The sequence below is a fragment of the Spea bombifrons genome, chromosome 4 (assembly GCF_027358695.1).
Source record: "Spea bombifrons isolate aSpeBom1 chromosome 4, aSpeBom1.2.pri, whole genome shotgun sequence".
In the NCBI taxonomy this organism is placed as follows: domain Eukaryota; kingdom Metazoa; phylum Chordata; class Amphibia; order Anura; family Pelobatidae; genus Spea; species Spea bombifrons.
The window spans coordinates 52,238,889-52,260,717 of record NC_071090.1 but is presented as its reverse complement, the minus strand read 5'-3'; the positions used below and the strand labels follow the sequence as shown (position 1 = coordinate 52,260,717).

At 37.6% G+C, this 21,829-nt stretch overlaps 1 protein-coding gene across 3 annotated transcripts in view; it reads left to right on the top strand.

Annotated features, from left to right (window-relative positions):
* IMMP2L (inner mitochondrial membrane peptidase subunit 2) overlaps positions 1-21,829 on the top strand; it is a 444,195-nt gene that overhangs the window by 55,203 nt on the left and 367,163 nt on the right. The gene's annotated exons all lie outside the window — the stretch shown is intronic.

Here is a 21,829-nt window from a genome sequence, read left to right as displayed (position 1 = left end):
ATGTGAGGCAAAGTTCCTCTGCACAAAGGAACCAACAGCCCCAGGTGTACATTTCCGCCTTCATGGGCTTCTTCAGTAGAGTGCGGTTGGTATCCCTCTAAGCAACAACTGAACAAAGAGGGGCTCACCTTCACACTGGGAATGGGCCCCAAGAGATCCTAGAAGGGAGAAGTCACACATGCATTGTAGGGCAGGCTACTAAGCCACTATCCGATGCAAATGAATTCCATAGTAGGTAACATCCAGAACGCCTAAACAGCTGTATTAAAATTTAACATGGTATACAATATTGCTTCTTACCACGTATTCTTAACTTATTGTTCTACAAAGAATGCAGAATATGTTTAAAGAGATATATTGAGTGAGTGTTTGCACTTCTAAGCAACGCCAACTGCTCATTGCCTTAGTTCAGGATACTATTGTACAATTGTTCAGGTCACATTATTGCAGTTTGTGTATCAGAGCTTTTAAAGTGCCTACAAGATTCTGCTTTAAAGTGTTCTTTTCAAATTGTAATTTTGACCTAATTATATTTCTGCTGGAAATCAACTTCAGACACTTAAAGATATAAGTAGGTTTGGAACTATTGCCATAAAGAATACATGTATCTTTGCAATATATAAGTATGGTACTTCAGTATAAAATATTCAGATAATAGAGCGTTTGTCATTTTATTAAAAATCGTTTAAAGAGGTACTGTGTCATCAGAGATAAAGTTGTGATTGAATCCCACGCCAAAAGCCATCTCGCCACTTTCTTACTATTTTCTTCTAAAGTTCCATTTTGTTCGTAATGAGGCTGAATAAAAGACCATTTCCTTTAGAATTACTTTCTCCAATTTGGTTATTACATCTATGTCCACGAAATAGTTATTTTTTCTCCTCTGTAACTCATGGTCCCTCAACAAATGATGGATTTAAGTACCATTATCAGCCATGGTAGTGGCCGGGCTTCCTGTACTCAATTCATTGTTTGATTATCTGTGCATAGATACCATGAAAGGTAGAGATACAGTGTTTAGTTCTAGATCTTGCTGACTGTATCTTGTAGAGTTGAATGCTTAACATGTTCGATATTGATGTGTCCGAAGCCTCAGCTCATAGGAAACTTTTGTAAATACCTTATGATGAAAATTTCCAGTTTCATTTATTGGACTAGAACAGGAAACAGACCCTAAAGTCTTCAATTTGTATGATATGCTGTTGAAAATGAATTTGTTGAATACTTGGCAGAGAAAAAATCCTCAAAGGTAACTCTCCCTGTTCATGGCATAACCTATGAATTAGTGTCCTCAAGTTAATATTTCTTACACATGAAGGAACGTTAAGACATTAACATTTTAGTCTATTGCTGCATTACTTGTTTATTAAATTTGTTTTTGTACAATTTTAAAAGGTTCTTTTCAAATGATATCATGCTTGTAAAATGCTAATAAAGCGTAGGTAAGTGTACATCATTCTCCAGTGAAGTGGCAGGCTAATCATAATCCTGTGATATTTTAATAAATCACATGCCAAAGACTGAGCAGTGAGCTGAGCAGATGTCTTCCGATATGCAGAACAAAGTAAGTCACAAGTGATGTGTACTTGATATGAGCCACAATAGTGATAAAATTGAGATGGACAGCTTGTCATCCTCCCTTTATTTAAAATATGCACACTAAATTTTACTATGCCACTGATAAAATACAGCATGATAAAGCTGCAATGATAAATTCCTGTAACACACATTAATTCCATGTGACAAGCCTGCTATGGAAAAGCTTAACATTCTAAATATGTCATCAGACTCTTCTAATGATGTGGAGCTGACCTGAATGTTTGCACATCCTTGGCATAGAATAGTTTACATAGACCACTTAAGGAACATTGTGAAAAAGTGAGGGTACTCATACAAGTACCGTATTTGCTCGATTATAAGACGACCCTGATTGTAAGACGACCCCCTAAAATCTGAATATTAACTTATGAAAAAAAGAAAAAGCCTGAATATAAGACGACCCTGTAGGAAAACAGTTTTACCAGTAAATGTTAGTTCATGTAAACTATGTGAACAATTGTTTGTTAATAAAAGCTATGATTGAGAAAAATATTTTGTTTTTATTTCCTTTTTTTTTTCTCAACCTGCCCCCCCAGTTATGCACATCTGCCCCCAGGCTTGCCACTCTGCACCAGAAATGCCTTATACCCCATATATGCCACTGTGCCCCATGATATGCCTTTTAACCCTCTAAATGCCACTGTGCCCCATGATACGCATTTTAACCCTCTATATGCCACTGTGCCCCATGATATGCCTTTTGACCCCCTATGTGCCACTCTGCCTCCAGAAATGCCTTATACCCCTATATGCCACTCTGGCATTTAGGGGTTAAAAGGCATATTATGGGGCAGAGTGGCATAAAGGGAGGTAAAAGGCATTTCAGGAGGCAGAGTGGCATTAAAGGGGTTAAAAGGCATTTCACAGAGCACTCTGCCTCCAGAAATGCCTTACACCCCCCATTTAACACCCCCCCTCCTCCAAACTTACCGGTGCTTCTGAGTTGGGGGGGGCACATACCACAGGAGGATCCAGGACCCCTGCATCTGAGCCCCCGGTGCTTAGTCCGGGCAGCATGTAGAGCTCCACGCGAATCGCGTAGAGCTCTACACGTTGCCCGGACTAAGCACCGGGGACTCAGAAGCACCGGTAAGTTGTAGGGGGGGGGGCATAACACAGGAGGATGCAGGTCCCCTGCATCATGCACCCCCTCCAACCTACCGGTGCCTCTGAGTCCCCAGTGCTTAGTCCGGGCAGCGTGTAGAGCTCTACGCGATTGTATCGTGTAGAGCTCTATGCAATTGTATCGTGTAGAGCTCTACGCGATTATATCGCGTAGACCTCTACACGCATCCCGGACTAAGCACCGGGGACTCAGAAGCACCGGTAAGTTGGGGGGGGGGTTAACACAGGAGGATCCAGGTCCCCTGCATCTGGGTCCCCAGTACTTAGTCCGGGAAGCGTGTAGAGCTCTACGCGATTGTATCGCGTAGAGCTCTACACGCAGCCAGGACTAAGCACCGGGGACTTAGAAGTACCGGTAAGTTGGGGGGGGGTTAACACAGGAGGATCCAGGTCCCCTGCATCGGTGCAGGGGATCTGGGTCTTAGTCTCATAATCAGACCTATTTGAGGTCTGATTATAAGACGACCCTGATTATAAGACGAGGGGTATTTTTCAGAGCATATGCTCTGGAAGAAACCTCGTCTTATAATCAAGCAAATACGGTATAATCTCAACACTTCTGGAATTTCGTGGGGCACTTATATACAAAAAATATAGAATTCCTCAATGTGTAGTATATAGTAAAATTAAGTGGTGATGAAATGTGGCCTATAGAAAAAGTGCATGTGTGCAGCTGGAGTAAAATAACAGGACACAAAAACCTAATAACACATACATACAACCAGTAACAACAAATAGGGCAAAATAACTGTTGTCTATGCATTTGTAGATAGAGTGTATTAGGGCGTTCCACATCTGATGTCTGACTTTTAAGTGTGTATATATATATATATATATATATATATATATATAATGCATGTATAGAATGTGTTTGTATGTATAATGGTTTATGACAATCTCCTTCAAAAGCTTTTTTACAGATTGTCTTGGTCTATGTCTTGATTGGCTTGAACTATGATCTAGAAGTATATTGATTGCACTTAACTGTATTCACTTTGTTTTTTCTTAAGGAAGCCTTTGAAGGTATGAATTGAAATCCAATGAATTTACCATGCTGCATAGCACTACCATGATAATGAGGGCCAGAAATATGACTGTCGTTCATCAGGCTATGTCTATGATTTACATGTGCCAACACTGACTACATGAAAATTTCAAGGTTTAAATGTGGTCATAAGGAAGTAATGTTCTGCAAAGCCCCCAAGACGTAGAAATTGCTATGATTAGAAAAGGGCAGAATCAAGCAGCTGTTTACAGAACTGCAAAAATAACAATATAAAGATATATTGAAGCACAAATCCAATATGTTTATATTGTGTGTTTCATTTATGTATAGTTTCTTATCCTCAAATATATATCACATAGTTATTACATAAAATAATCTTCTGTACATCCCTCTGTTTACAGGGCTAAAGAAAGAGAGTCAGTGTTATATTTTCTGCATTACAAATGCCTTAGTCCTTACTGTCTTTGTTGTAAGAACAGTTACAAAGTTCCCTTGTGTTTTGTACCCGAGTGGACTAGTGATTTGTAGCAAATAAATGTTAACTTAAACTCTAATGTAAGACTATGATATCAAAGTACTGCCCTCACTTTGCAATGAACCAAATATTTAAACTAAACAATTAAAAATTGAATCCACAAGTAGTCTTGTGAATTTCATCTAGTTCTATGGGGTAAAAAGCATGATAGTCTGACTGGGAGTTTCACATCCCCTTGATCCACACTTCTTGCAAATTTTAATGGGGGAAAAAAGTGCTTTAATGGTACATCCTTGTAAGACAGTACATTCTGTTGGCTCTTTTTGTATGTACGTTTGACTAAGTTTGTCCACTGTGTGCCTTTGCCACAACACCAGGTGCACTGTTTAGTCATTTACATATTTTCTATTGCACTTTTCTAAATAACATGAGCTGTCAGAGCCACTGCCACAAACTTGAGGACAATGCAGTTTGGAATCCATTCCCAGTCTTTTGCTGATTCTTTGAAGCAGGTGGTGCCATGTTCTTTGACTCTGCTCTCTTATTGTGTCAAGGATGCCAAAACATGATGTCATTTACTGTAACTGTGAAGTCACACGAACAAACAAAAGTCATTAGGGGCCCAGATTTAACTGCCAGCGTGGGTCTCGGGAATTATAGAAATAACACCTAAAACGTTCAACCACAAGGCCCTTTCTTTATATTGCTGTTTTTTAATTATTGGTGTTAATTGTTACATTTAAAAAAATAAGAAATAACTCCAGAAAATATAAAAATTACGTCTCTGGTCCTGCATCTTTAAAAATTGACGCCACAGCCTCACAGGCACAGGGCCGTAATTGATGCAGCGATAGATTGTGGATCTGGATCTCTCTCTACTGACTTGGGCTTTTCCATGATTTCCCCCTCACCCATGCCTACCATCATTTTAATGATGAACACATAAGCTAGTTTTGCACTATTGTCATTTACTCGCAAATGTATAGTTGTGTATTACAAAACGTTTATACTTAATGAAAGACTTTTAATGCTGTGGTTATGTTATTATTAATAATTGTAGATAGATACATATGTTAAGTTCTCTCCTGGGAAAAATGATTTCATTTTATCCATTTTTAGCAAGCGTTCAACAGAATTTCAGTGTGTAAATTGTTAAATGAAAACAAAAAAAAATAGAAGTTTGTAAAGGTGTTATTACAGCCACTTTCTTTAGACACATCATTGTTCGTCTGACACAGGCAAGATGTACTTTATGCCCAAATGTACCACTGTTGATTGGTATATGTTCAATCCACATTATTTCAGTACTCCTTTAGAGAATTCCAGATAATGTCTAGAAATTCCCAAAGATGTTTTAATGGGATTGAGATCAGGTGACTGCACTGGGAAAGCCATGCAAATGAGCGCTACTTGCTTTTTTTCTTTAAGTCTTAATATACACCAGGCACAGGTTATGTGTGTGCTTTGCACTGTGTTGTCAGCCTCTCATGCAGTCATCTCCTCCAATGAACTCTAAAATTGCAACAAAAAAACTAATTTCTTAGTAAACAGGGTGTTTTTCCAGTCTTGAAGTTTCGTGTTCCCGGTGGCCATGGGGAGAAGGAAGGATCGTCTGGCGGGTGTACCCAGTCGGGGTAAAGGTCGTTCCCGTCACACATGTTTCACTATTGGAAGGAAAATTGTTACTTGATGACAAGCTGTCCAGGCCCCATGCCAGGAAAAGTAGCCCCAAATGATGATGCTCCCTCTAATGTACTTCAGCGTTGGGATGATGTTTTCATGTTGGTATGTAGTGCTGCATGTTCTTCCCGAACAATTCAATCTTAGTTTCATCAGTCCACAAAACAATTTTCCCAGTAGCATCTGTGGAGTGTCAAGGTGCAAACTTCAGGCACGCAGAACTGTGTTATTTTTTTTATATAAACCAGTGGCTTCCTGTGTGTTGCCATGGACTCCATGCCTGTTCAATATTTTGGGTATGTAGACTCATGATCAGAGATGATAACAACTTTCAATGATCCCTTCGAGCCTTTGGCTGTTTTCACAGTCTAGGGTTTGCTTACTGTTGCTTTTGTTGAAGTCATAAGCCTCGGTGTTCACATACTTTTTTTCAACCCACACTGTGAATGTTTGAATGATGTATTCAATATGTTTAAGAACAATACAATAATGTGTGTGTTATTAGTTAAAGCAGATTGTGTTTTTAGATGAAGATCAGACCATAGTTTTAGATACAATTGTACATAAATGCTGGTAATTTCCAAAGGTTTAATTACTTTTTATTGCCACTGTATATTAATGTGTTTGATATCTAAAGTACCATTCAGTTTTTGTGCTTACTGTAAATGAGCTCATAGTTATTATTTATTACACCATCTTCTACGTTCCAAGGCTACCTCAATTTAGTTTAGTATATGTAGAGATTAAGCCTCAGGTTCGGCTCCCTGTGCTCCGTTTCTCACTTCACAAAGAATTATTCACAGCAGAAATACTGACCAGACTAGTGACTGCTAATTGAGTTCAGTATCCATCTAAATGAAATGTCAATAAAATAGGTCTGTAAAGTAAGCATTCCCTGCTTTTCCAGGGATCAGTGAAGGGAAAACAAGATTTGTTCCACTGCCACAGTTTTGCTAATAGGTGGATGAAAACAGCATTTCCATATGAAATTCTATTATAACCCTTTCCTTCTGGCTTCGTTCTGATGTTACTGGGACATTGAGCAGTACCTGCTGGTGACTAGGTCTGGCAACCTAACAAAATTAATGACATATAACTGAACAGGAACATTGCCAGAGCTCTATACCAGACCTGCAGCCGCATATAGTAAGTGAATAATAAAGTATTTATTTTTTTATGCTATTTCTGTGGCAAAAATATCTGCCACAACAAGTGTCAACTATTGAACTGAGAAGGAAAACTTAAACAGAACATAGCTAGAAGACTAGGCAAAAACGCTATTGGGTTTGGAAATATTGAATAATACGCTGCAGCTGTAGATTCACTGATTCAATTGCCCTTATAAAAGTGAGTTGTCCCCAGCTGTAAGCGACATAGAAAAAAAATCAAATGCACAAACATGGATCATATGTGATAAAATGTTACGCCTATACATTTTTGCGGCTTTAAAATTACTCAAGTGTTTATATCTGCTCTTTTCTTATCCGTTTTCTCTTTTATGTACACCTCATATAACAAAATAAATAAAAACACATTTAATTTACAATATTAAACCAGCACAGTATGGGTAATGTCATTAAATGAAAAAGAGGAGGTCCCTTGGCGTAGCAGAAAGAGGTAATTAACTGTAAAATGCTGTTGCTCTTTTTAAACGAGCACATAAAGAAATTAAATGTTTCTCCTCTCACTTTCTTTATTTTTTGAAGTCAGAATGAAGTCAGAATGTTACAGCTAGAGGAAGCTTAATTTGACAAACAGAACAATATCCCTATTCCGGTTTATCTGTCTGCAACATTGAAAGTACTTGGTCTTGCTTTGTATTGCATTACATTTTACTTTGAACTAGTGGGAAATATTAGTCATTGTTGTGCTGATATGCTGTAAGAAGCTTTGCACAATGACACATCTATACCTCCTAAACATGGCGATTTCTGCTTTGTGTTGTGTTTGCACCTCCTAGGCTATACAGCCAAAGACCCATGTAGGTTTGGAAACACAATGTATGAAATATTATCTGCAAAGTATTTCACTGGATTCTTTAATTGCATATTCTTTGTAATAGTCAAGAGCACGAGGAGGTATTTCCCTCTAGTCGTCCATGTTGTGTTAGTGAAAGCTGGAAGCATCTGATTGGCTATACTGGGATTTGTTTTTGATCTTTTGTCATTGTCAGTCTTATTTGTTCACCAAGTAAATGAAATATTCATGGTGTTTCTTTTTGTGCCCCTTCTTTCCAAAGCACGGGGCTATAAATTGCAAGCTGCTTTTCTATACCAGCAAAAATGTGTTTGGCTTGATTATTCCTCTTCCTATATTCAGTTATTGTAACATTAATACGAATTTACAAAATAGCAGAAGCAAAACACCATTAAATTAGTATTTATTGTTTTTTTCTGTTTTATTTTTTTTTATTGTGGAGTCCCTTCAACAGGTCTTTCTGCAAGTTTTACAAAATGTTTGCAAAATCCGAATTTGGAATTGGCATAGGACACAACACAAACCCTGGTGTATAGTCACTGTTATCTGAATCCCGTAATTTACTCTTTTGTGGGTGATAAATTTAAAAAAGTATTTGTTCTTGAAGTTTAGCAAAACTCTGATATACAGGAAAATCTCCAGGATATGGAGAATCGTTAATTTATTACACATCATTTGCAAGCAAAGATACAAGAAATTCCTCCATTATTCAAGAGGTTATATAAATTTACCGTGACAGCCTCTGGAAAGTGAGACACTCTTGTTGCTAAACAACTTGCTTTCTCTCTGTTTTCTTTTTAATGGTTAGAACCACAAAACACATTGCTTAAAGAAAGAACCTCAGGTACCACAAACCATTAGAGTTAAATATACATGACTATATAAACTCTCATTTCTAAAAGATTGGGTTTTTTTCTAGCCTGGAGATTGGGCTGACCTCTGCATTTGAGGGGCCTGGAGAAAGCAGAATTTGTGGTGTCTCTTTTTGAGAGGTTTGAGCAGGACTAATATCTTTCTGTCTGGTGTATGTTAGAGATGGGGTTTAATGAGGATGATGCTTGAAGGTTAGCATTGGACCCCTTACTGGGGTATGTGAGGCATTACTAGGAATTATATGGATAGCAGTATCATCATTGTGTTTTGGGGGATCTTGAGTAAACATTGTGTAATTGTGTGTGAATATGAGGGCCTTCTCTGCCAATGATTTCATAGGTCATACTGTGTTACATTATATTTTTAATACAGTGATTTAATTCCTATAAAACACCTAACAAAGACTTTGTTAATGACGTGTATGCCTTGTGCATTGGAGTGTTGAGCTTGAAAGTACTGGAGTGCGTTTCACAAAACATCTGTAAAATGTTGCACGAGAACTGCAATAGCCTCTACTGTCTGTTCCCCTGCCACACAACGTCTGAGTAAGGAAATTGGGTCTATGTTATCTGTACTGGCCAGGCTGTCAGAGCCCACAATTCCACATACTGCCTAAGGGAAGAATATCATGGTTACCAACCTACTTATTACTGAATGCTCATAATTATTTGCCAGAGGGAAAAGTCAGCATTTCCATGGTCCTGCAACATATGTAGAAAGCGATAAGATGAAGTAGCACAGGTTATAGTCGTAGCTGTGTTAAACTAATTATTGCTTCAAACGTTTGATGACAACATGTATATCTCAGACTAATACAGATTTCTTTAGATCAAATATTTTAATTTGTTTTGTCGATTGAATTGTCTGCCTATGGTGCTGTTGAAGAATGCTAGGTTTCCTGTGTACAATTTGCTCCTTGCTCTTACATCTCTTTGCTCACTTGTGTGAAATAGGCCTGTTTAATATTGTATGGAAGTTGAACATCAAATACATAATGTCTGGTTTTCAGATATTTGATGGATTGTATAGATTGTGTTAAACTAAAGGCAATGTTATGTACCGTATTTGCTCAATTATACGACAAGTTTTTTTCCAGAGCAAGTGCTCTGAAAAATACCCCTTGTCTTATAATGGGGGTCGTCTTATAATCAGACCTCAAATAGGTCTGACTATGAGACTAAGATCCAGATCCCCCGCAGCGATGCACTGAAATGCCTTTTAACCCCCTTAATGCCACTCTGACTCCAGAAATGCCTTTTAACCCTCTATATGCCACTCTGCCTCCTGAAGTGCCTTATACTTCCCTATATGCCACTCTGCCCCATAATCTGCCTTTTAACCCCCTAAATGCCAGAGTGGCATATTGGGGTATAAGGCAATCCTGGAGGCAGAGTGGCACATAGGGGGTCAAAAGGCATGTCATGGGGCACAGTGGCAAATAGAGGGTTAAAAGGCATATCATGGGGCACAGTGGCATTTAGAGGGTTAAAAGGCATATCATGGGGCACAGTGGCATTTAGAGAGTTAAAAGGTGTATCATGGGGCACAGTGGCATTTAGAGGGTTAAAAGGCATATCATGGGGCACAGTGGCATATAGGGGGTATAAGGCATTTCTGGGGCAGAGTGGCAAGCCTGGGGGGCAGATGTGCATAACTGGGGGGGGCAGGTTGAAAAAAAAGGAAATAAAAACAAAATATTTTTCTCAATCATAGCTTTTATTTTAAAAAAAAATGTTCACATGGTTTACATGAATTAACATTTACTGGTAAAACTTTTTTCTATAGGGTCGTCTTATATTCAGGCTTTTTCCTTTTTTCATAAATTAATATTCAGATTTTGGGGGGTCGTCTTATAATCGAGCAAATACGGTATTTATTGTAGTTTTGAACTTATTCTCTGTCAAATTATTGCAGCCTCCATTGCTTTATGCAAAATGTGTTAGAAGCACTGAACCCAACCACGGAGGTTTGGAGTTGGAAGCTGTAGAAAGTCTCCCTTGTGATATTTGTAGACTGTCTACATAGTGTTGTATGTGGTTTTGTCTTTGTGTGTTACATCCCCAGTGCTGCTATAATTAACCCAATTTGTATTGTGTGTGTCTGTCATCACCACTACCAGTCAAGGTGTAATCTGGGTACAGCCTACGTGGCAGTACTCTGCTGAACAGAGTGTTGGGAAAGATTGGGTTATGTGCCCTCTCGTCAGTAGAGATGACCCTCGGATCTCTTTCAAATCTTTCAGCCTCTGTTGCTATGGCATTGTCAGATGTTGTGTGAAATAGGAAAAAGGTGATACTTTATACATAACTGTTCATTTACATCCTTTAATGTATCCAAATTTATCTTACCATATCATTTGCAAATCCTTGATTGAGCTATAACCTTATACTGTGAAAAAATGGGCACCATACCACAGGGTGTGTTGGCTAACATAGCTTGTTTACAATGAATTTCATAGCTGAGGATGGCTATCTTTGTAAGATTTAATTTTTTTAATACATACAAGAAAAAGCCAACTGCTGCTCTATAATTTATGCATTACATTTTAGTTTTAAAAGGAAGAAATGCTTTGGGAGGGCTCAGAAGTGCTGTGAAACTGCTTTTTGTTCATTTGCATATAGCTTGTCTTGTGCACAAGAACAGGAATAGCCTATTGAATATTACCAACAGAAAATTTACATACACTTCACTTTGTCATATCCCCTGTCACCGTTCTTTAGCAAATCCGACCAATGGTGGATTTCATTTATATTCAGGTTTCTGTTTAGCTGATCAGAGAAACATCTTAGCTTCCTTTTCTTAGCAGCAGAAATAGAGAAAAACAAACTTAACATAATTGAATTGTGAGACATACATTCATCACAACGTTTTTTAAACTCATTATCCTTACCCATTTTCCCTTTTTATGTTTGGAAGGAAGATATTTGTACTGTAGTTATGTACATATTTTCTAAATAATGGTTGGTAATACCTGCACACAAACAGCTACCCTATACACAATGTCACAGTTAATTAATTTAATTGAATAGCCAAAGCTATGCCGAATTTCCAAGAGTAAAAGTTTATACCTACCAATGTCTTAATCTCTGTAGTTGGGGAGATGACTAGTTTTTGCCCACAGGGTACCCTATACCAAGCAGGCAAAGACCCCAGCACCTACCTCTACTGAGCGCTTTTGTATGGCTTCATATCTCGGTGCTCTGCCTTAGAAGGATCAATCGCGAACCCCCAGCCGCGGTCATTCAGTAAGCGCGGCTGCGGCTCCCGGTCACTATGCCAAAAGGAGAGGGGCTTGTGGGGGTGGAGCCAGGGGGCGGCAAAATTATGTTTTGCCTAGGGTTGCAAAAATCGTTGCACCAGCCCTGAGAAGGACACATGGTAACATATTGTACAAAGGGTCCTTACTCCAGAGTGCAAAGGACTTGCTGAGGAGATCAAAGCTATGCCTTTTAACCACCAGTTTGGGCAGTGGCGCTGCAAGGAGTTTAGGTGGTTTACCCTACTTTTAGTTTAGTGACCTAGTGGGCCTATGGATGTACAGCTGCTGGAGTCAACCAGGCAAACAAGTCGCATCCAGCATGTGGATTGTGTCAGCCTCAGGTTCAGTTGAACAAGCTGAAAGAGTCCTTCATATAAAGTTCAATGGAATTCTGGATGAGTCCTCAATACACTTGGCTAACACAATCTGTGACTCTTAGGGCTTAAATCAGTAGAACCTAGTTGACCCAAGAATAGATCTGAGATCTGGGATTAATAAATTCATACCATTCACACCAAAAAAAGGAAAGACAGAATTCATTAACAGTAACTTTTCAGTGTTGAGTGTTCAAAGTGGGAGAACAAGTTACTATTTGCAAAATAAATATTTCTATTTCATACATCAGGTAGAAAATATTAATCAAACATTACATTTTTGATTCTGCTACCCTGTTTTTTCATTTTTTTTTATTTTTTTTTTTAGAATGTACCTTGTTGGTTCTACCCGATGTGAAACCAAATTTCTGTCATTTAATTCTGCAATGTTTCTTGAAGGTAATGGAATTATATTTTACAGAGGCAGAGAATAATTGTGTTAGCAGTTTCCTCTGGGGTAAGTATTTCTGTAATAACTCACTTAAAAAAAACCCTCTATGTACAAGAAGACTTGCAAGGGGGTAATGCATTCAGTATCCCATCATTATGCATTAGTTCCCAATTCATCAACAAAGTGCTGATCCTAATGAGCCATTTGGAATTCATCACGATTAGTTTTAATGAATCCATACCTAAGGTAGCAGAAATGTAATTTACATTGTTCCACCAAAATTAAAATTATAGTTACTCAACCAAAGAATTTCTAATGTCTAAAGAAGGTCATATGTGGAAATGTTGTAATTCTACATTGACGCACGCTTGGAAAAGGGTAAATGCAATTATTTTTTATAACTTTCCAATAAACAATTCAGGTACACGGATGTACTGTTACCGTTTTTAACTAGGAGCCTCTAACAAAAGCTGGATTTCAGAATTTTCCTTTAACTGGTCTTGTACTTTAGAAACTGTAGTACTGAGCAAATAATAATTACCTTTGCCCCTAGTTTATTGTTGGTTGAACCATTTTCAAAATCATTACGTAAATAAAAGTAAACCACGTAAATTCAGGAAATGTTCTTGACATGGAGAAAGCTAGCCATCCCTTGTGAATCACTGTCTGTTGTACTTTTTCATTGTTGTGGTGATGTAATTTTTAGTAAGCCTCCTAGTTGATGGGAACCTCTGGATTACTTCTGGCATTATTGTATGTTCTTCTAATGTTTGTTTTCTGTTTTGTAAAGGACATGTCCCAAAACACAACATTGTTTAACCTGACTTAGAAATGTTTAGCATCACTTAGGAGCTTCTTTTGCTTGTTGCATTCCAACATGGCGGGTAACTCATGACTTTTTAACTTTCAAGTAGTTCTCCTGGTTGTGACCACGAGACCCAATCATCCATTGATACAGTATTGTTATGTTGGCTGTGGGTTGTAATTCCTGGAGATCTATCTCTTGCCATTCCCCATTTTTGTGAAAGCCCAGAGATTAGACAAGGCAAGATGACTATGTTTGAAATCCAGACAGGCAGAAATGATTACAACGTTACTAAAAACAAACATAGAAACACAGAACATTTGATGGCAGATAAGACCATCTAGTGTGCCCATTTTCCTGATTTACAGACTCAAATCTTAATCAGACTCTTGTCTTGTATTATATTAAGGATATGTTAATGTCTATCCAATTTCATGTTTGAATTCCTTCACTGTATTAGCCTCTCCCACCTTGCACCCGCTTTAGATGATGGTCTAACATTTCTACTCTTTTGAAATAAACATCCCTCCTACACATTGTTAAATCCCTTTAAGCAAATTCATCATATTAGAGAATGAATCCACTCTTTTAACCAAATCTTACACACTACTCGCCAAAGTCATTATAATGACTCGCCAAAGTCATTATATAATAAAACATAAAGAGTTGAAATTGACATAATGGGCAAATAATAGGTACAAAATAGCAGATACGTGTCACGGCATGTGGAGAACACTAAGCATGCCAGTAAAGAAACTCTGCAGCAGGCACGTGGAAACGTATTATTGAAATATGTTAAAAACTGACAGTTTGCTAAATATGTCAACCTAAATATCATTCTTTCATGCTGCAGTGGTAAATGGAAAGTTAAAAAATAAATAAAATATATATGTATTTTTGGTATCATTAAGTAATTTATTGAGCGTTAAACCAGTGATATTTTCTTATTTGAGCACATACCTACTAGCTGAATTAATATGCTAGTGCATGTCCTTTTTACAGCAGAATGGACTGAATGTATTCCTTTATGCCCTCCTATCAGACTTTTGCAACATTTCTCTCCATGATGCATGATTGTGCATCATGACAGATGTTATTCGTTCACTGAAAGCAGGTCACAAATCCTGCACATTACATTTTAGTGCTAAATGACCTATCTCCCGAACTGCCATAATTTACACAGAGTAATTGTTAATACCGTAGCGCAGAGAGATCTTTACGCTGCTCTGAAGTCAAGCCAAATAATTTTGTAAATGCGGCATCTTGAAGGATTGGCAGATGAGAACATTTGGGTTTGTGGCCTTTGTTTTTCTGAGCAGTGCCAAAAAACAGAATGTGCGATGTGCTCATTGTGAATCCCTCAAATACTAATTAATTTACTACAAAATGCTTCTGGTTCTTTAGTGAATGTTGCTTGGTGTAAGTGTAATTAGCAATACTAATTTCTTTGTTATATGGGACTGTATGGTAATTTGCTTATGCATACAAATGCCATAAATCAGTGCATATATAGCAGCATTGTTTCCAAATAAAAGCTGTTCGGCTCATAATAATTTTAGGAGAATAGGTGGAAATGTGCAAATTAGAATGACACTGCAAATGTTCCAGGCTGCCTTTTTAAAGGATTTTATTCCATCGTAAAGAAGCAGTTCTCATATGCCAGTTTCCATGTGTTAAGGATGTTTCTGGTAAGACCAGTAAAAATGAACAAGCGCTTGCCAAAATATACATTAGCTCAGAGAAATATGCATAACCTGCATTGATGTATGCTCATGGAAAGTGAAGAGTAGAGAGAGGGAAAGGGATTGACTCTGGGAAGAGAGAAAGCTGTTTCAGATGAATCAGTATAAATGTGGTCTAAAGCTCAATGTACAGATGAGACATGCGTTTTAAGAGATGAGTATATACGCTACCTTTCAAAAGTTCAGGGTCACTTTTACAAAGAAAAGCAAATTTAGTTTTTTAAAATACCATCAAACGGATCTGTGTAGATGTAAATGACTATTGTAGCTGGAAACGGATGATTTTTAATGTGATACATCATCACAGCTAAAACAAAAGGCCATTTCCCACTACCTCCCTCCAGGCTTTTGTCAGACAGTTGACCGCCCCCTCCTCCCTCAAACCTTTCACGCTCATGGCATTCATGACACAGCTCTTTCCTGGCTCAAATCCTACTTCTCTGACTGTACCTTTAGTGTCTCCTTTACTGGAAGTTGTACCTCTCCTCTAACGCTATCTATTGGTATTTCCTAGGGCTCAGTCCTTGGGTCTCTACTCTTCTCAATTTACACATCTTCCCTTTAATAACTCATATCTTTCTTTGGCTTGAAATACCACCTATACACCCATGACACCCTAATCTACATTTCCTCTTCTGACCTTTATGTGCGTAACTGGGGACAGGTTTGCAAATAAAAATAAAAACAAAAAATTAATTTTTCTCAATCATAGTTTTTATTAAATATGAAGAAATAGTGTACATGAATTAATATTTAGTAGTAAAACTTTTTTATATAGTGTAGTCTTATATTCAGGCTTTTTCCTTTTTTTCCTCTAAATTAATATTCACATTTTGGAGGGTTGTCTTATAATCAGGGTCGTCTTAATCATGCAAATGCGGTATTTCAGTGCCTCCAAATTGGTACACGCTTCGGAGACGGTCAGTCAGCACCTTAATTGCACTAGCAAGGTTCCACCCAACTCTCTCAAATGTAGCAAAGAATCACAAGGTTTTTTTGTCTGCATGTGTGTTCCTCTCCCTTTGTTCCTCTAAATCTCACTGAGGGGTTTTTGCCAATCTCTCTGCATTTCTGTCACTCTCTGATCATTTTTTTTATTGGTAAAGCCAGTTGGATACCCTGACCAGCCCGGTACGGAGAAGGCTGTGTTCTAACTGCATGGTCTTACATCTCATGCTAGAAGCCAGCATAGTTGGCGACTTACAGTCAAAAGCATCTTAACAGTGCTCATATCTACACCCCTTCTGTCCACAGACTAGATACAATGTAGCTGATACATTGAAAATACTTTTGGCACAGCAAACCACTAAACTCTGCCTTCTCTGTACAACCCTACCTGTCAACCTATAGCTGCCTATATAGCCCTGGTTATTGCTTAAGACCAGACTCAGATTGGCCATCTGACACACCGGGCAACTGCCTGGAGGACAACTGTTCGGCAGAGCCACGTACTTGTACAAATTGAAGGTTACTAAAGTGCATAAAGGATGCATTTATCACCCTAAATTATGTTGTATACCAGCAATATATAAAATAAAAGGAAAGAAAAGAAAAATATAATAGTCTAACGTCTCAATTCAAGCCACACACTTACCCGGTCTGCTGCTGTAGTGCGTGGCCAGTAGCTGGTTGTGCCCGGCTAACTAAGCATAAGAACATCTCCAGTCCGGTCTTTCTTATGAAAAAGCAAATATTTAAAGTAACCAGTTAAAGGGTGATTGTTGTCTACTATTTCCCATCTTTATTGTTCTTGTTATTCTACTGTGTCATGCTGCAATTAAAATGGCAATATGCAAGTAGAACATTCTGTAAAATATGTGGGAGTGCTTCTGAAATGATGCTTCTGTAATAGCTTTCAACTTTTCACCGGCTAACCACTAAGACTGTTTATGCTATACTCTTCATTCCCATCTTCAAACTAAACATCCTACAATCTGATTTGCTTTGATACTTTGATATTTGCTTAAAATCAGTATTCTGTGCTCAGTGGAAAAAAAGTCCGAAGAAATTTTGAAGAGCAAAAAAGAATATATGATGAAAAAGAATTTTTGAATTACAACATGTTATCTGTCAAAAATGTATTTAGATCTAGATAACCAATGCTTTTTGTAAATATCCATCTTTTCCAGCCTGTGGGAGAGACCTAGGGGTGGTGAAAATATTGATATCCTCTGCCAAAGCCACAGTGTACCGATAACCTGCATGTTTATATGCTTTAGCAGAGGATATCATATGTTTTCACCACCTCTGGGTCTCTCCCGCATCAGAGAGAGCATATTATAATCTTAACTGGAACGCTGCACGTAACATCAAACAAACGACGATAAAATCAAGCTGTATCTTTAACGTCATATGCGTTTTGTTGGGTTTACTGTTAACCTGCATGTCTATATGCTTTGCACTTGAACAGTGCATTTTTATTTGCGATTGAAGCAGGGATTCTGCTACTTTTGTACTATAAAGTGCTATGCTAAGTTCCTTTCTCTTTGCCTCCTGGTCTCTGAGGGGATAGTTACACCTTCAGTCCCAGGGTGTTTCTTGGTACCTTAGGTCTTGTAGCTATTTTATCCATGTTTATCATATTTCGGTTTCATTAAGATTCCCTATTTCCGTGTTTGGTGTACACACACAAATTACTCATCCCTTTTTTCAGAACGAATAGGGCTTTCATTTGAAACCATAGAAACATGCAAAATTATAATTCTAAGTGCTAGTATGTTAAAAACCTGAAATTTCATTTGAACTTCTTCTACACTTTTGGTGCCCCTGTGACCAAATTTATGTTCAGTGACATCCCCTGATTAGAGACACAGCCCACATAAGTAGTTTTTTTATGTTATAGAGGGCCCCATCCAAGCCTTGCATAGTACACTATGGTGTAGTATTTTTAATAGTTTTGGCTTAGTGGGTTTGGGGGTAGTGAATGAGGGCGGGGGGCTATAACTTTTACATGTAGAAAAAGGATGAATAGGGATCCCTCTAGGGACCTATCCCACATGTTATTATGCCAGTGATGTCACAATGACATCACTTAGCTCACTTTATTAATATTTTTGAATTTTATTATCTTTCGTGACTTTTTAAATATGAAAGCAATAATACTTTTTCCACTTGTGGGAAGACGGAGAAACATTATTTCTTACTTTCTTCCCTCCGATCCCCCTGCACTGATCCCACTGCACTGATCCCACTGTGATCACCAAGCAAGTCTCCAAAAGTTTTCCTTTAGGATTGCAATGTGTCTAGACAGACCCTGCATGGGATATCCTGTCCTCCAATGACCTGTCAGTTGACGTCTCCCGGAAGGGAATGCCCAATACCGTGATCAGGCATTTCTTATGTAACAGTTTACCGGTGCTCACACCGGCAGCCATTACGAACAATAGGTCAACAGGAAAACAGTGATACTGGCTTCTGCTGAGAGGGTGAATTTCTTTTTTTTTTACTTGTTATTTAACCCGATGAACAGCACAATGAACAAAAATCAGAAGTGGTCATCTTCGAAGATGAAAATTTGTATTGGATCAAAGTTATTAAGCTATCAATGATATTAGATTGTGTGCGTCTTCTTAAAATGTATTCATACTGATGTGTTCTTAACAGTTATGCATTGATGTGCTTAGATAGTAGATATGTATACAGTCTGAATTAATTCATCAATAACAGGAAACATTACAGGCAGTAAGATGTTTTATCAAGATTCATATCTGTCTTTCTTAAAATATCACTAAATGGTTTTGCTGAGTTTATTTACATAATTTTGCATGCGGAGCCTATTTGCTGCACAAAGAGAACAAATTTGTCAACATTTAATTGTGAGGGTTTCAAGAAGCAATGTATTACATTTAAAGCATTGCAAGTGAGGAACTGGGCTAATGTTTATCTATTGAGAACCAATTCAAACTGGAATAGAAGTGCATGAATAGGAGTGAATAATAAAACAAAAATAAAAATGTATATTGCTGCAGAATTAATCATATAAACAATGGTGGAGCCTGGTCATTAGATCTTAAAATCTGAAGATTGCTCTAAACTTCTTTTAGAAAGATATTGGATCCCAAAAAACAACTGTCATCTTCAGACATTAAAACAAACGTAAAAACAGGATATTGATTATGTTTTAATTTATACATTAATCTTAAAACTGGTGTATGTACCCCTTTTATTTCGTACAGAAAAGCTACTATATTAGCTGCTTAGGGCCTCGATTTAAATTGTACAATTTGAACCACCATAGTCCATTTTAACTGCTATGTGACCTTAGGACATACTACTGCCTGTCTCAGAAACATAATAGTCCATCCTATGGAGTTTGCAAAGCTAGGGATCTTTCCATATCCCTGCATGGGAGATCAAGCTGCCTTATGATTGTAGAAGCCAGCATCACTAACTTGGTGCAAGTGCTGGTTACATTTCGATACCGTGTGAATGCCTGTATTCCTGTTCAGTCGCTGGTGAGATATTTTGGAACCCCATTTACATCACCATGACATCATAGTGCGTACTGCTAGGTCTATAAGAACCGTAAAAGCGATCTTAAGTAAAAAAAAAAAAAAAAAAATACATAAAAAAAATTAAGAAAAAGGGTATTTAAAAAAAAAGTAATGTCCAATGTGACTACACACCATTTACCTCTAGAAAAAAATGCAGTGTAAGGGTAGTATAGCTTTCCCTTTTTAAAAAAACAATATTTTACTGTTTAACTCCAAATGGCCTGTCCTAACATGCCGTACATACTCATGAGCATGTCCTCATTGTATCTGAAATAATATTCCATAACTAATTTATTGAAATAAAGCATATGATTTTTTAGAAAATGTTTGCTTTTTTTAATATATATTTTTTCATCAGTACAGAACACAAGCTATTTTAGGTGATGTCACACAGTGACAAGTTAATTATCCTCAGCATGCGAAGCCTATTATTCTCCTTCAATTTTTTTTAAACCTAAGCACCCAAAAACCTAAGATTTCAGAGTGAAGTTCTCAGGAAGTTTGTTTGGTTCACGCATACAACCCTTGAATAGTTGCCGTAGTTACGGCTTTTCTCGCCTAATTTTTATTTTTAGTATCGAGGATGATACACAACTATGTCTGTGCAAGCTATAGTAGAAATCAGATTATAGTATTATTATTGCCAACAGTATTATTTTATATGTTTTATAAACATTCTATTATAACATAGATTTATTTTTTAATTAAATGTTTGGGTTATATTCTTGAGGTATCTCTACTAACATGCATTAAAATGTCTGCATTTCATTTGCAGCATTTTTGAACAGCTGTTTCATGATAAAGCTTGACTTACACACTTTACAAAAGGTTAGTATTAGATGATAAAATGACTTGCACTTTCCTTAGTCATTAGGGTGTACTTTTTAACCAAAGAACATATGGGCAGCAACATGAGCTGAATGATATTGGAGGGTGGCAGCAATAATTAGCTCCTCACAAATTGCTCATTCAACTGTATCCAAGCAAAATGGTCATTCATTAAAACTGTGTTTCTCCCATTACAAAGGAAATATATGAATCCACTGGGGATCATATTAAATTAATGGCTGTCATTTAACCGCTTGGTTAGGTCTGTGTCATGATACCATAGAAGCACACGCGCAAGAGCTTGAATTTTAATTTTTGACACTTGATGCTGAAGAGTTGAGCTATCTACCAAAGAAATATATGAATGAATTAAAATCTTTAATTTGCACACTTTTGTTAACATTGTGTGTCTTGTATGTGCAAGTTTGTATGTATAGTGTGTACATCTGTCCTGCTAAAGAAATATTGAGCAGCCTTGTGCACATGGGCTAAAAATGATTCAATTTAATTTTTATTTCCCTTTTGAACCATTCATTTTCAGAAAATAAATTTGGTTTCCTACCCTTTCGGTTCGGAAAAAATTGTAAGGGCTTTTTTTTCTTTTTTTTTACTCACACTCGCTCACTCACACCTTTTCCAACAACTGTTTCCCTGTCTTTCTCCGTCTCCGCTGCTTCTTCTCTGTCCGCATTCTTCTCTACTCTTGAGAGTACATAACCGAGCACAGCGCTCACCAGAGTTCCAACCTACATTGTCCCAGTGTAGTACGCGGAGGTTCCATCAGAATTGGAGACTGAGGAGTGGAGATAGGAAGTGGAGACATTGATGTGGTTGTAGGAGAAGATGGTGAGAGAGTGTGAGGAAAAAATAGACAAATTTCAAACTAAATTTCAGAGCTCTCTCCTTTATTCTCATTTGTTTTGTTGGGTCCCTCCTCATTTCCAGACATTCATATAAGGCTTACAATATAAAGAAATAGTATGGTAATTGAAACAAAGAGGGGTGAAAAGATGAAGTAGTAGCTCTGTCGTAGCAGTAATTAGGGGTGATTAGTTTCAGGAGTACTTGTGTCAAGATGGTGACTTGCAGAGGGGTGGTGGTGGTTCAGGAAAGCTACAAGAGGGGAAAGAGTAGTTATGACTGTAGGAGGCTGGAGGGGGTGTAAAAAGGTAAACATCAAAAATAAACAATATCTTCAAAAG